Here is a 17,361-nt window from a genome sequence, read left to right on the forward strand (position 1 = left end):
AGAGTTGAATGTAGTTTGTTAGTGTTTAAACACCTGAGTTAAGTGCAGTTTGGCAGGCTTAAATGTTGAACACTGACACTAGTGTTGAGTACTTTCAGTTTCTCAGTTTTTACCAATGTAGATTTTTAACACTATACAATGTTGGAGTAACACTGGTTAAGTGTGAAAAATTTAACACTTTGAAAGGTGTAAGGTTTACAGTTATCGGTGTCGACACATATAAACACTTTTCAAGTGTTAGATTTAACACTGTGTTAATCTAACACTGGCGATTTTGCTGTGTATGTTCATAATTTAGCACATGTATTGCTAACCAATATATGGCATTCTATTTGACTGTTGCATTATTATTCATGAGTTTTGGGGATTATTATTTTTTTTTAATAGTTTCTTAAAGCTATCTAAACCTCTCTTTTGGGCAATTTGACATGTGTGCAGAGGTGGATGCACCAGATTTTCCACAAAAACAAAAAACTTATTTTTAGGATCAAACTCTGTTTTTTTGCCCATTTGTGTCTGTACGACCAAAAGTCCTGGTGGATTAGCTCGGTATCTCTTTTGCTCAGGTGCCATTCTTCCTCCAAAGACAGGGAAATTGCTGGGTTCATGAAAGAAGTGCCGTTAAACCATATCTTGGAAATAGAAAGATGAGCTGTTTATGGTATGATGTAACGGGATTATCAGGTCCTTGAATCAAAATGTCCTGATTTTGAGGGATCAGAATTTGGGATGGCATCAACAAACAGCCTCCAGTCTGTCATCCAACACAGACATCCATGCCAACTAATTACAGACAGAGATGGGGGGATTAGGATGAAAGAGAGTTCGTTGGAGGCTGGATGATGGGCGGGAGGGTATCGTGATGGAGGGGCAGATGGCTCGGGGCAGAGGGTGCGAGCATCCTGTCGCAAAAGGCCCCGTACATCCAGCCGTGCACTTTGAGGGAAGGTTACGTTACGCAATCCCACAACTGGCAGAGCTCCAGTTCTTTCCGACCCAGGCTGTTGGTGCTGAAGCTGATAGTGTTCGCTCCACGCCCCTGAATGGCTGCCCACATTTCACATTTTACACCTGTCACGGAACATTTGGATGTGTCAAGCGGTGGTATAACTAACACCAGCTTTAATGTCTCTATTCCAGCTGGCTGTGCTGGTTCATGACACAGCTCAAAGGAACTCCTGAATGTGTTCAACCTGCACGTTTCCTGGTAACGCGGGTCACAACATCTGCTGAGAACAGTTGTATTTAAAGGTGAGGCGTTCCATCTTTGCCACAGTGAATTTCACCTGGCGCTCAACGGGGATCCGGAAAAGGTGGTCCCAAGGGTGAGATGACCCAAGAGGATTTTACTCACCCACTTTTTACTTTAGCAGTGTTGAAAGTCGTGAAAGCTGAGAAGGGGGAGTAGATTTTCCAAACTCTAATCCTTTTTCCGCATCTCTGCTAAGTCTATGAAGATAAAATCATGCTATGAAATTTTCGTGCACTACAAAATCATGTCATGAAGGAGGTGGCCTCTTCAAATATCGATAAAAATGATAAACAAAAGTGTGGGATGCCAATGTGGATGCGGCATAAACGGACAGATCAAATAGTCCCTGCTAGCTTTGGATGATGTCCAAACACAAATGAGCAAAACAACAAAACAAAATATCTATTAATCCAAACTACAGCAATAGCACAGAGTAAGTGTGGTCAAATATCCTCGACATTACATGTGTGTCAATCATTAAGTAAGGAAAGTAATTGCCTACAGCAGTCAGTTGAATAATGCAGAGGTTACTACCTTCATTTAAATCAATGGCGAAAGATTCAGCCCAGGCCATCTAAACATTATGTAAGGATAATTCTTTACTATTTTTTACATTCATGTTCTTACTGCTGGCACTTGCATAGTTATTTATGTACAATTTTTTTTAATCTGCTTATGTGCTAAGCATGCGTGAGGAGATGTGTCACTTGAAATGTACATGGAAGGAGACTTTTCAAAACAATCCGATATATTAAAGAGGAATTGAGCACTTGGACTAGTGTAAAATTCAGCCCATGTGTAGATTTTGGCACAGATCAGGGCACTAAATTGAATCACTGTGCTTTATTGTTAGATGTTTTTTTTTGAGTGGGGGGGTGGGGGGGCAGGCTGTAACAGAAACATGCTCTATGTAACAGCACTCACATGGATACGCTGTGATTTATTCCAACGGTGTGTACTTCCAAAAATCTCAAATGTTAACTTTTGCCGATGATGCAGAGGTATTTGCGGAGGCCACGGATGTCCTTGTTGTCTGGGATGTCTGTGAATCTCGGACTGCATGTGCCTTCAATGACTTTTTGATCGAGTTCACTTACATTGGCAGGGGCATCCACTCTTCTGGTTACTGTGCTCATAAAGTCAACAGACATCTGAGCTGTGAATTGGGAGTAATGGAGTCCCTGAACCCGAGTGTTTGGTATTCCAGATAGATAGATACACTCGATGGTGGTCCATGTCTTTTGAGACCAATCTTTTTGCTGTTTGCAAGATCAGAACATTAACTAGTAACCTTGGACAAAGACTGGACTCCTTTGGGTACAGATGAAATGACACTTGACATATTTACAGTTTGTTTTGATTGATGACAAGTTGACAATTATTAGCATTCCCAATAAGAATAGAAGATAAAAATGATGAATAAATCACACATTTCTTGGTATTCCAGAGATAACTATAGCACCCACATGATGACACCCCCCCCCCCCCCCGCCCCCACCCCCACCGCTGCCCATGCTTTACTTGTTCTGTTTGACTCCAGCATCTCTCAGCATATTCCATTTCTGCGGGAATTGCAATTTCCAGGTGCTTTTTATTGGATCACATAATCCATCTAGCCATCCTTACTGTTGAGAACAAGTGTCTGTCCTCAGCGAAAAGCATTTAATGGTTTAACCAACTTTTACAAAGGTGGAGCCAGCACAGAGAAGAAAAACTGCTATGACTTTGAAAACTTCCACACAACTTGTATGACAGCTCACGTTGTATTGTTTTCGCCACCAACAAATCACAAGCACCTGGTCAGTTAGCCTTTTTGCAGGCCTGCTTTCCAAGCCTATTTGTGACAGATGGCTCAGCACAGAGAATTGCAAGAGGTGGAGCCTTCTAGGGGCTTCATCCAATCACAACGTGGGGTGGAGATGTACTTCTACCCGGCAACAGACCTAGAGTGGTTCTTCCCTAAACAGTTACAGTATGTTGTACACACACAGGTGGACTAACAGGGAACAACCTGGACCGAAGACTTTAGTCACTTATTGCAGGGTGACACACTCTCATAGTCTGTGAATGATTTTTACAGTCGGATTGCAGTAGCCATGTTGACTGTTAATGCGCCCTCTGGTTACCTTCAAAGTCAGTCTTTGGTATAAAAAAAGGTTCGTGTTTCAAGAGGTATATAGTGATACCCTGTTTTTTTTGTTATATAGTGAGACCACATGATTTTTTTTTTTAAATAGCTTTACCCCTCCTATTAAACGTTAAGGTAGGAATTCAGTTTTTAGAGTATTCATTAGATCTTGTTTTTACTTTCTCGCTATCAAGGAAGTTTACTGTAAAACTGACACATAAAGCAAAATACAATTAAAAAGCAAATTTGGTTAGACCAAAACATAGAATTTCACCTAAGGAAATTTAGCTTGCTTAATGCTAACATAATGTGAAATGCTACAGACTGGCTAACAAGAAATTAGCATGGACGTCATGATCATTACAAACCTTATAATATAATGCTACGTTGACACACATGGAGCAGCAACACATACAAACAAAGCACACAGCAATACTCAGTGGCATATATTCTGCTGTGTGGGAACGATAATTATTAAAACTGTAGAACGGTATTACAATAAAGCTCATGAAAACATCGTCTTTTTGCTGTTAATTGCGGCATCTCTTCCAGTAGATCTCGGTGCTTGGCATGTTGCAGCATATGCTACTACATTGAAATATCATATCCAGTCCTGATGAAACTTTTTATTGTATCTTATCAAATGTCCCGTGACTGGATTGAGCAATCTTTGCCACAAAAAAAAAGGTAAAAACAGGATGTGTTTACTGTTTAGTTTGTGTAAGCACTGAGGCCAGACAGTGTATTTATTTATAGGAATTTGGCATGCAGACCAGTATGGTGAGCAAAACATGAATACCAAGCAAACTTTTTTCGGGGCAGAGGTTCCGTAAGTGTGTATATTTGGCTCCAGGCAAACATACAAATGAAGATCTGAGTCCAAGAAACAACCATCGCTCTGTTCACCCTCACACCAGCTCACCCTTCACGTCTTCGTTTCTCGAGTTACAGCGACACGCTGCCCTTTTTGGCAGACTCCGCTGGAGGGTTCCGCACACTATATTTCACTTTTTAATAGATTCTCACATTAAAAGGGCTTGTAATGCAGAGTGAACACTTTGTCCTTGGAAATATTGCTGGGATGTTAAACACATGCCGTCATTTCGCAGAACATCTGCTTTGGGTGTTGACACCTCTCTCATGCTCACACTGTAAATCATTTATTAAGTAAGCGTGGACGTTAATAGTCCAGGCAATAACAGCAACTGCTGAGCACACACGCAAAGGAGGACATTGGGATCTAGACATGATACACATTACATGATTTTTTTATTGATTTGAACCTTCTGTCTGTTTCAGGCAACTATAAAACTTAAAATAACCACTTCAATCATGTGTTTTTCCTAAATACATTTACTTACAACAAATTGACTACTACTAACCTTAATGAAGATAAGCATGGAAATGCCAGAAGCTCCAAAATGACAACTGCAATTTTTAATCAATCAGTCATATATGCACATTTCTATTAGAAGAAAAACCTGTTGGAGCACTTGTAATTCGGCGCAGGCAGCACACGCAGGCAGGAAAACGAGGAGATAGGCAGATGCAGATGAACCCCTCAGGGCTTCGAGTTTTCAGTAGCAGCAGCGTTAGGAATTAATTATAAAGTCCAAAAGTCTCCAAAGTGATTCTTTGCCAAACATTTGCTTTACCTCCTCAAGTTGCCAGCACTTGGCTCCTCATCAGAATGTGAGGAAGCTATCTATAATCCAGCTCTGCACTAATAGGAATTCTCTGTAGTGTGAATGCAGAAGCCGGTGTGACTTCTTATCCAAACACAACATATTGGCAACTTTCACGCGCGCTCGCACACACACACACACACACACACACACACGCACACACCCCCACACACACACACACACACACACACACACACACACACACACACACACACACACACACACACACACACACACACACACACACACACACACACACACACACACACAGAATATTTCAGTCAACAGGATGTGGGGAGCGGGCGGCTCAACTAAGACACAGACCTGTCCTTATTTTTGCCTACATTAATTCAATAGATGACTCAATGTCTTTACTTAATGTGCCTCGGCTGCTTTTGTTAACTCTCATTTGATTTCAGACTGTTCTACTCTGTGGCATATTTGCTTTCCCACGTTGTACTCTCGTGCGCTCACAGTGCGCCTCTGAAGCCCCGAGGAGCAGCAGGCACACAGGCTTGTTATTTGCATCGTAAACACTCAAGCTGGCACTCCATGTTGCCCTCAAGCCAGGCCGCATACAGTTTGACATTATAGGTCAGAAACGAGTGAAGTCACAACATGACTGGAGGAAGTGAGTGAAAAGTGCACTATGTGACATAGGCCTGCGTGTTTGCAACATGTTCACACTGCAAACAGGAACTGCCAACGATCTTAATTTAGATCAGCAAATTGTACAAACATCTACCTGAATTTTGTCATTCAAATCCATTGACTGTCCGTTGTGAGCAGTGCATGCTACGGTGAGGGTTCCCTCACTTTGGGTCAGTTGTTTCGACTATACTGGAATTTAGTTATGCCTGATTACTTTTCTTTCTTTTCTTTGATCCTTCCTCGGGTCTCCTGATAACTTCACGACTCTGGCTGGATTCTGAAGTATTCGGTTTAGGTGAACAATATGGAATTTTTAATAGGTTTTAGGTGAATTAATGAGTACACACTCACACGCACGCACATATGCACACACACACACACACACACACACACGCACATGCACATACTCATGCACATACTCACGCAGATACTCACGCGAATGTCGAATCGGTAAGATTACCGAATGAACAATTCTGAGCTTTCTCCCCAAAAAAAAGAAAAAAAGAAGAAGTTATGCCTGATTACATTTTGTGGTACATCACCATATTATGCAAATTGCTTGATTTTGTGGCTTATTTATTGTTGAGATGTTCAGTTGTCGGTTAGCATTAGCCGTGTTTACATTGCGTACCCTGCATGTGCTTGAACATTAGCAGGTGTATTATGAGTTTTGACTTTGTGGATTGTTTTGAGTTGTTCCACTATACTGTATGCTTTTAATATTAATATTTTATATTGGCAGAAAGGAAATAGTAGTAATCATATTAAACGTCCAGGCTTGTGCATAAACAAGTGTACTGTGCTCAAGCCTAATTCTTCAGCTCGGCTGGGGTCAGGGAAGTGTACCGGTTCGTGCGTGCTCAAACGAGTCAAAAATTACCAACACTTATGTGAAATAAATAAAAAGGCTGCTTAAGTAAAAAAAAAATAGTATAGGCTCTGAAATGATGTGTCGTTCACAAAGGTAAAAAAAAGTCCATTTGAAAATGATGTCATTCATGAATGTAAAAAAAAAAAGAAAGAAAGAAAATAAGTCAATTTGTTGTACAAAGTTGTTTAAAAAAAAAGTACATATACAGAACTTCAAAAATGTACTTCAGTAACAAAATATTTATACTTTGTTACTTCCAATCACTGATGCATATGTCACAAATGTGCTTGAGTGCATTTTGTTGAGCAACACAGATCCCACACATTTTCATGTGAGAGCCATTTTATACTGCCTTTGTGTCAAATTGGAACCATGGAAACCAGCATTTCAAGAACAGAAGCAATGTCTCAAAGATAGTGAAAGCCTACGTATATCCTCGCACAACAAGGAAACAATAATTTTGCACGCAAACGTGATTTATTTTCTATTCATGCTCGTGTTGCCTCAGTGTGGTTTATGCAGCCTTTCAAGTCTTTTTTAATCGGCTTTCATGCGTTTAACAAACGTTATCTTGGCAGGAAAAAAATGGTGCCAAAAATAATATGAATGCAATGATTAACCATTTCTATTCTTTACTATCAACCCGAAAGATGTGCATGGTTATTTAGAACCCTTCTACAGCAGACTCCGGTCATGTTGCAATTTGCTGCCTGAAGCCTTCTCGGGTATATCGATTATGTGTTCAGAATTCCGAGAGGGCACCCGTGACTCAACACTTTTCCAACTCTTCCATCCTTTGATTGTTTTCGCACCATCTCCCTTTCTACTTTGGTGCCCGTCCAGTTATACAGTACTCTGTGGGAACACTATGAAGAGAAAACAACAATGGTGGCTGCTCTGCAGTTCACATTACATTGATTATGAATGGCCAAGTGATATTGTGTATTTTTAAAAACGTAATAAAACAAAAACAAAACCTCATATCACATTTTGGAGTCTTTATGTGACTCAACAAAGACTGAAAGTGAGGACTATCATTTTGTTGGCAACATGGACAACAACAAGCTAGGTAGGTAGGTAACACTGATCTGTATATATTACTGGATAGCCCATACACGCCCATGCAAGCCCTTGAAGCCACAGGGCGGCCATCTTACTCCTCCCATCTCGCGAGCAGAATACTGTATAAACTGTCCGTCTACGTACAGATTAGACATATACAGCTCGTAGGCTCTTAGTATAGGGCTGGGGGGGCTTCAAAAGTATTGACCTATCGACTATCCAGTAATATATACAGATCAGTGGTAGGTAGCTAGGTCTTTGCATTTACAACAACATGCTATCGGTAGTGTTAAATTATTAACATTGTTTTTCAGTTTCAATTTATATTTTAGCCGTTTTTGGAGTCATTTAGTTATAGCTGTGTAGCTCAATGAATAGTATGGTCTATTGTATTCTTATCTGTCTCACTCTCCTGAGAAAAGAAGGGAGTATAGCCTGGTACCGGTCTCAGTCGGAAGAGGGGAGGGACAGGCTGATGTATTATTGTTTTTCTCTAATCTGATTTGTATTCCTGGGAACTTGCTGAACTTGCTGATGGGAGGAGACTTTTCGTATTCACCCACTTTTCAATAAATAATGATGTGCAGCAGAAGGTGGGGCACACTTTTGAACAGAACACGCTTTGAGTGTATTCAATTGTGTGATCAAAAGCTTCTGATACCTTTGCAAAGGGACTTCTTCACCAGAATCTCATCATTCAGTTAATTGAACAAGCAAAGAGTAGAATACAAATATTCTCTACTTTAACAAATGGTGATCCCCGACGCTGAATTATAACGAATGGTGACCTCCGCTGAATTCTAACGGATGGTGGTATTTTGACGTAGAGCAAGCTGAGGCGTTCACGGACGGGCGGAACTTCTAGGCCTAAATAAATAAAGTACGGTAAGTGGAGACTTTTATCCACGTAGGGAGGTTCTGTCTGTTTGGGACCGCTGCAACTGGTTTTTCGTCTTCTAAATTGTCTAAAATTTTAAATGAGATCTGTGTGAACAAGTTGTAGTTTGATGTTGTTCTATTGTGAGTTGGGATAATTCCTACGATATTGAACTAAACACGTCGTGGGGTGGTGCATTTTTTAGTGATGTAAATGCAGACCTAGAGAAAAAGCTTTTTTTGTGCAGGATGAAGTAGCGATTTTTGTTGTTGTTTTGTTTTGTTTTCGTCTCGCTACGAAGAATCCTTAGACCATAATATATATTGAATAAAAGGGTTGCCGGATGACGTAAGAAGTCTTTCTTCTACTAAGGATCGCGAAGATTATGGTATGCGCTCTGCTTTTTAGCAGTTTGGCCGATTGGGGACTAGTATCATATTTGCTCATGACTCTTGGTGAGAACGTCCATTTACACGTAATATGTTTTTTGAAAAAGCGCCTGTTTGAAATTGAACAGTATTGAGGGGTCCAGGTTGATTACAGCGATGATTGGATTTTGTATCACTGTATTTGCAATCGAGAGATTACGTGAAAGATTTAGTTTAAATTTTGGCGCTCCTACTTTTGTAGTTTTGGGGTCAGGATTACCGTATGAATTCCTTTTGTTCTACGGTTTAATTCGATAGCGCGTGACGAGTTATTTTGAAAATGAGCGCCTTGCAAAATTTTTGCAATATATGGAGAACAGTTTAGCTCAGCGGGATTGGATAACCGCTGTGTATAAACGAGAGGTCACGTGATTCTTATGTGTGTCTGTTGTGTGGCCATTTGTGTTAACCTATTGAACTAGTATACTAAAAGTGAGACGTCACTGTATTGATAAATATTAATACTACTTGCGTAGAATATAAACCGAAAGTAAAAAATAGCCTATAAAAATGGAGGGCGATTTCGACCCGGATACAGAATGGTTTGTCCTGAATGCGCTTCCGGTTCATAGTCGGGACTTGTACTTGGAGTCGTAGCCATGCGAAAATAAAAAACGTCGATGAAAAATGAAAAAACAAACTATGGATCGATTGTATGAAAAGCCGTCGCTGGACAAAATGGTACGAGGGACTTTTGTATTTTCTTTGATAGATGCTGGTGCTAAAGTAACTTCCCCTTCGAAATAAGTTAACCCGTTTACTGAAATCACCGTACAAAACTGCGGTTTAAATGCCATAAGATTTGTAGACAACGGATAAATAGAATAAAACCGTTTATTATTTTCTAATGACTAAAGAGTGTGTGCGTATGTATTTGAGTGTGTGACCTAGCTTCTAAAAGGTGGGGGCTATTATTGTGATTGTGATTGAGAAATGTGCATATGGGGATTTTGTTTGTTTTTCTTCAATATCTTTAACTAAGTTTGGTGTTGTTTTTGTGTGAGATGAGACTGGTGTGATAGTGGCGTTTGTTTTTTAAATGGGAATGTGGTAAAAAAGGTTTTGCGATGTATAATGTTAAGATCCCCCCCCCCCCCCCCTGTTTCTAGGTTAGAAGAAAAGGAGGGGGCTGTGGGTTAGAGCATAATGTGTCCTCGTAATGGGACTTTTTCTCTTTTTTAGGTAAGAGAGGAATGATAAACAATAAAAAATAAGTAATAGTATTTGAAAGTTATTGTTGAGTTTTTGTAGAAGAATATTAAATTAGTGTTTTATTTTTTATTTTTTATTTTTTTTTAGTGACTGAATTGATAGTCTTTTACACTATAATAATTGATGAAGATGGTTAATTTGTTAACTTTCCCTTTTCGGGACAAATGAATAAAGAATAATGATAAAATAATAGTATTTTGTGTTGAGCTGTATTGAGTTGGCATAATTATGCCTACATCTGTATAGCTGTGGCTAGAAGTAAGATAGTTGAATAAGAAGTTATAAATGTTTTTGAAGTCGACATAATGATAATGATTTTTAATATTTGTTTTTTCTCTGAGTGTGTCATTTCAGAAACTGATGTTTGAGTTCCAAGGCAGATGAGGGTTTGATGGCCTTCACTGATTACAAACTGCGAACGGGATGCGCCCCAGCTGCTGATACGTTGTATTTGCAAGTATTGCTAGTAGCTATTTTGAAGGGGTATTTCAAAAACAAAAAAAAACAAAAAAATAAAAATAAAATAAAAGCTGTTTTTTACGAAACATTTTTGAGAAAGCAGGAAGTGAACTGTCTTGCTATGATCCCATTTCCTCAGTCTGGCATTGTAGTGCATTGGATCAGCCGGGTGCATTCGTTGGTCGAGGTGAGCGCCTGGAAGGACCGAAAATGTGTCATCGGGTCCACATTGCAGACAGCGTCTGAATGGATGTGGCAGAGATCAAAGGTCAAAAGCCGCAGAGCACAGTCTTCTCCTCCTGTGCCTAAAAAAACATGATGCTCAACTTCCACAATGCCCAGTGACTGTGTACAAGCCTCATTACAGAGATGTCTCCTCTCATCGCTGATGCCTGAACTTTGTCTGACACAGCGTCGCCCTGAACATTGACTTTTGAAAGCTGGTGGTCTGACTAGGATGCGACCCTTCAATCAGTGAAATGCTGCACGGTATATGCAAGGCATTTTTAATGTGTTGAATGGGGAACTGTGATCTATAGCAAGGTATTTCAGGAAATTGAAAACGACATATGTAAATTTGAAATGAGGGATTGAGAAAATTTATTTCAATCTAAATTTCTACTAAATTTTTGCCTATATTTTTGGGAGAATCAGTTTCTGAATTGGTACAATGGGAATTTTATTAATGATATGATACGATATACTTTTATTTTCCCCGTGAGGATTTTTTTTTTTGGACTTCGTCCAGCTGCAGGTACAGTATAAAATAAATTATAGAATAAAATAAGTAGTAACAAGTAAAAGACTAACTAAGAGTTTGATGGTTAATTTTAGATTTTTTTTTTTTTTTTTCACAGCACTGTGATTTATGAATCCCAGAAATATTTTGTGTGCTGTGTTTTTTATGAGCCCCACTAATATGTAAAAGAGGTGAAGTTGATTAGCAGTTTGAAGATAATTTTTAGTTTGATTAAATCTAGGAAATGGTAGATATTTGTAAGTTTTGTGTAATTCGTATCCTGAATTAGATTAATATGGTTACCTCTATTTTTTATGGCCCCAAAGTCATCATATATTAGTGTCTTACATTGTATCTGCTTGTGCTCATTTTTATTGTAGTGTTTTGTAGTTTTTTCGTTTACCTCATAGCCTGATTTAGAGGGTTGTGTTATTTACGACGTCTTTTGAGTTATGAGGTCTCTATTTTATCCTCCCTTTATCTTGACGTGTTTGAAAAAGTCAGTGGATCTTTGTCAAAATGAGGGAGTTTATGTTTAAGAAATTAACCAATGTAGACGAATTAGTAGATTAAAAAATGAAAAGGTTTTGAAGTGATAATCCACAGTTTGAATATGAAGAAATCTACCAGAGGAAATCGAGCGGAGCAAAGTAAGTCTGAAGCAAGCAAGGACAATAATGCATATTCGCCGGATGAAGGTAATTATATTATATTATATCTTTTATTTTAGAAAAATGTAATGTTTGGAGCCCAGTGTTTGCAAAAGAGTATAGATAATATGAATATATGTGAGCTTTTTCCAGGATCATCACGATTCGGCCGGTCGTGGGATTCTGGGAAGAGAATATATGATATGCTAGTAAAATGATTCCTTTCAGGATGGTGAAAGGCACAGTTATGCAAATTTAGAACAAATTTAGTCGTGGTAAAAAATTACCTATTATTGAACAAAACCTATTTGAAAAATAAATATTTACAAGCTCTGTCTTATATTAATGAATGAGCGAATGTCATTCAACTCAATCAAAGGCTGGGCTCTATTTCAATGTCACAAGAATAGATCTTTTCCTGTTCCAACAGCACAGGACCTACGGGTCTTAACCAAATAACATTTACTAATCCCAACTAACAAAAACTATCAGGATTTTTCCTCCAAATAAAATTTATGTGGGTTTATGAGAAGACTAAACATATTCCGCTCTCAGGTTGATGACGGAAAGGAGAGACGAAATTCCACAACTGGTCTACAAGGCTGCCGGCTATCTTATCAACTGATGATCATCAATCTTATCACCTCCGACCTGGGAGCCACGTCAGCTGACCCAGTGTTCGGTTCTGGAGCGGCCGTTTGGACATCGTTTTGACATCATTCAACGGATCAAGTCAAGTGCCTTTTCCTGGGCAATCATCACGAGAATCACATTTGCAGGCAATCTATTCTGGGGATCTGCAAAAAGATGACAAAGTCATCTTCTCATTCAACAAAGAACTTCATCACGAGATGGCTTCAAAGAACACATATTCGTCTGCCGATACATTGCGACACTTTTTAATGAACAACATTTTATGTTAAGCCTCACATATGTTATGCTTATTCCACTAAAAATCTTTTAAATGTATCAAATTGTTTTTTAATGTCATATGATTGCTAAACTATCTCCTCTCCTGCTAAAGGGATGTTTTAATGATAATTATTTCCACCACACAACCATTGAAAAAAATGTTTTAATATGTTGAGCTCTCATGAGCTCAAATGAGGGAATGTTAAATTATTAACATTGTTTTTCAGTTTCAATTTATATTTTAGCCGTTTTTGGAGTCATTTAGTTATAGCTGTGTAGCTCAATGAATAGTATGGTCTATTGTATTCTTATCTGTCTCACTCTCCTGAGAAAAGAAGGGAGTATAGCCTGGTACCGGTCTCAGTCGGAAGAGGGGAGGGACAGGCTGATGTATTATTGTTTTTCTCTAATCTGATTTGTATTCCTGGGAACTTGCTGAACTTGCTGATGGGAGGAGACTTTTCGTATTCACCCACTTTTCAATAAATAATGATGTGCAGCAGAAGATGGGGCACACTTTTGAACAGAACACGCTTTGAGTGTATTCAATTGTGTGATCAAAAGCTTCTGATACCTTTGCAAAGGGACTTCTTCACCAGAATCTCACCATTCAGTTAATTGAACAAGCAAAGAGTAGAATACAAATATTCTCTACTTTAACAGTAGCTAGCTAGCTAAAACTAGCCGGTCAAACTGAGAATAGATAGAAAGATAGATAATTTTAACATGGAAAACATAACTGGACTTTTCACCTTAGTCTTGGATCCATAGCTATACTGCAAGTGTGTTTTCTCCAGAAATAGTCAGTGATTCAATAACACTGTAAACCAGTACTGAGGCTAACAGTTTATCTGACACTGCCACAAGGATATTCGAGTTTCATATTTCAGCGGTGCATCAATGCTCCCATGTGTTGCCTGTGTGTACTGAGATGTAAAATCATCCGCGGTCCACCGGAAATACGAGATTGTGCTGTCAGTTCAGTAATCGCTGCCGTTATCGCTGACCCTCTTTTTCCCCATTTCCAGCCCTCATAAGTCTCCTCTCAGCTGCTTGCCTCTCCTCACATATTTTTAGCTATAAAGATCAGTTTTCTATTGATTGTATCTGTTCTTTTTTTGTGTGGGACAAGTTGGAGGCGAGCCATATTTTTGTAGCTCTACATCGTCCTTGTGGGTGCAATGTCATTACTGGCCTCCTCATGTTGCAGCTTGAGGCCTTCTCTGAACTGGTCATCCACTCTGGCAGCGCATATAATTTAATACAATCGCAATGCTGTGACACTCACTTTATTAGACATACTCAGTTGCAGGGTGGACATTGTTTTCTTTGGATCCCACCTCAAGTAAAGTATTTTGTATGCTTGACTGTTATATGTGCTGGAGGTAAAAAGAAAAAATGGAGTTCATCCCGAGCATTTGTGAGCAAGATAAGTAATGTTCTCACGAAAGGGCACGTGGTTCAGGCCATGTACGAGGCTGTTCCAGGTGTTCCACACTAACTTCATCGAGTCGTGCCTTTATGGACTCTACTAACAGTATTTGTCCTGAAACCGAAATGGGTGTTCCCAAAACTTTTCCCACTAAATTAATGGTAGCCTAATGGCATACATTTATTGTGCTTTTTTAAACAGATATTTTCTGGGCTAAGGACCGGATTTACTCAAAGTTTTAAACATCATTGCTTACACAAGCAGACATAGAAACTGAACTACTAACCGGGTGCACCCAGCATTGCGTCTGTCAATGGCGCAATTGCCGCTCAGTTCATGTAGCATTTTCCAGGAAGAGTATATTACTGGCGTCGGGCAAAAACCTCATAAGTCACAAATTCGCAAATTTCATATTTTTTCAAAAATCTATACTTTTGGTCAGTGTGGGTGTCATTTTTACTAATTATTGACCAATCTAAAGTGTTGAAAATGGCTTGTTCTCTTTGTTGATGCAAAATGAATGGTTAAAAAAAACATGTCGTGTTTGTGGTTTCCTGAAAAGTGACGATTTTTAAGGTACAATGTTGATTCCGCAGTGTGATTTGTGAAGGCAGGTGCGAGCAAAGTGAGCAGCGATGGGGAGAACAGATCTTTTCTGCTTGAGAAAACACCTCTGAAATGCCAGGAAAAAAATTATCGCAACATATCATCTATTTAGCCATACAAGTTTGGAGCTGAATGTTCTAAGGGCTGATTTTGAGCCAATCACAAGAAGGAGTCATGCCATCTCAACAAGGGCAAAATAATTTTCAACAAGTTTTGGCCTCTCCTAGAGAACTTTTTCACACTGCAGGTGAGTTAAATCAAACGAAATAACAAAACATGGCCGTTATGCAGTTGCTGGCTTCCCCAAAATTGGTTGCGTAAAATATTTTTTTCTATAACTCAGTAATGTTTGTTTACCTCTTCCACTAACACTTCCAATTCCATCTCTCCAAACTTTGGCGTTCTCCCAATTGACACCCGGCCCACCCTATAACCGCCAATCATGAGCCATTAAATTTGCCCGCAAATGTCATTAAATGGCACATCAGGGGTATTGTTCAGACCTCCATTAGTCTTTGAAGTGCAGCCCCTGACTTCTTTGCCAGTAACCATCAAGTCTGAAACAAGCCTCCGAGCTCACCTAATGATTTTTCCACTGGCTCCCCCTCTCGTGCTCCTCGTCCTATCTTTGCTGCTGCTAGTGCTTTTCCATGTTTGTAGGAATGCTTTATGTTCACATGCATCCAATGACCTCTCCTCCTCCATAGGCTTTTGGCTCTGTTTTCAGTTCCGGATGTGTTGCCTTCCACACGCATCTCGGCATGCTTATGCACAAAGGAGCACCTTTGAAAATGCCGTCTCCATGAAGCCTCACTTCTAGGACACTAGCTGGGAACAAGGAGGCTATTGAGTGGTGCAGTAAGGGGAGGGAGGGGCGGGCCTGGCATTCAAGCTGCTATTCGACAAAGGGGTGGGACTGAACCACATTGGTGGGGTGTAAGGTCACAACGGCACAATGTGGACACACAAACTGTTTTCTTCACTTTTTCTTTAATCTTTATATTATTTTGGCCGAATCGATTTTTTTTTAAGCTGTTTTGTTGTACACGAGCACAAAACACAGAGACAGAAAAAGCAATTAGGTTGAAGAGTTCATACATACTGTAGTTCTACTCCAAAAGTTTTTAATTACTGGATTGTGTTCACATGACCCTTGGCTGTGCATCACCTCAATTTTCTGCTTCTGTGAATGTTCATATCGGCTCCCTCACGCGTTGCTCGTCTCTAATGCCGTTTCCTCTTCTGGCCGAAAGCGACACTTATTTAAACTAGCTCGTATTGTATAAATTGTAATAGGGGAATATTGCTGCTGTCATTGCCATGGCAATAGATCACCTACTTCGATTGGTTGCAATTTTGGCAAACCAGCCTGAAGAAAAAACTTTTTTTTTTATTTTGTAATTTAATTGAATTCATTATACTCATAATCACTGAAGGGGAAATTAAAATTGCACTCTGCACAGCACACCAAGAACCAGATCCCACACACGCAATAGTGCGGCATCACTTGAGCTGCTGGGTGGGGATGTTGCCTTGCTAAAGGGTACCTTGACAGAAGCCAGCAAGTAAAGTACCCATGACCTTCCAACCCTAAAGTCAAAGTTGTTACAAATGAGCTACTGCTGCAGCAATATTTACTTCATGTTTTAATGCAGATTAATGACATGACTATTTTGCCGTTTCTCAACAAAATCCCAATTACTTGAAAGCAAATTACACCTCACCTCTAACAATTATTGATTGCTGTTGCTTGAACCCTTTTACAGCTCAATAGCTCCCACCCGTTTATTTACTCTTGTGGCAAAAATATTGGTAACCCGTTTAGTGTTGGTCGCATTGACATAACACATTTGTGCAGTCACTGTGACCTGCACTCTCAGTGACCGGTTGACCGTTACGCAGAGTTTGGCTTTGCATAAAAGGATGTGAAATCCTTACGGGCGATGCGTTGCTGATTGAGTCACTTCAGTGAATTTGTCTGATTTGGGTAGGCCTAATGTTAATAGTGGCCTTTATTCCAAAACAAGACATTACTGTATGTCAAAATGACTGTCTAGAACATGCTCAAGTATGAATTATGATTCAGTTACTGGTTTGGTCTGTAACATTTCAGGAAATTGGCAAGAATATTGATCACTGTAAAAGCAGATGTTTGCAAATGTCTTATTTTGAAAAAAACTAAAACATTAAGATAATTAGTCTGCTTTCGTGGAAGATTACAGAAATCTGAGTATATTTACTGTTGAAAGGTTCGAATTCAAATACTTCGGATTTGGACAATTTTCAATTAAACATATCTAAACAATTAATCAATTTTTATACAGCATAGCAACAACAACAACAAAAGACAAATGGGCTTAAGGTCCCACTGTACTATAAAACACCAGTATGCTAAAT

The sequence above is a fragment of the Leptonotus elevatus genome, chromosome 1 (assembly GCF_054856555.1).
Source record: "Leptonotus elevatus isolate MCC_2025b chromosome 1, RoL_Lele_1.0, whole genome shotgun sequence".
Taxonomy (NCBI): Eukaryota; Metazoa; Chordata; class Actinopteri; order Syngnathiformes; family Syngnathidae; genus Leptonotus; species Leptonotus elevatus.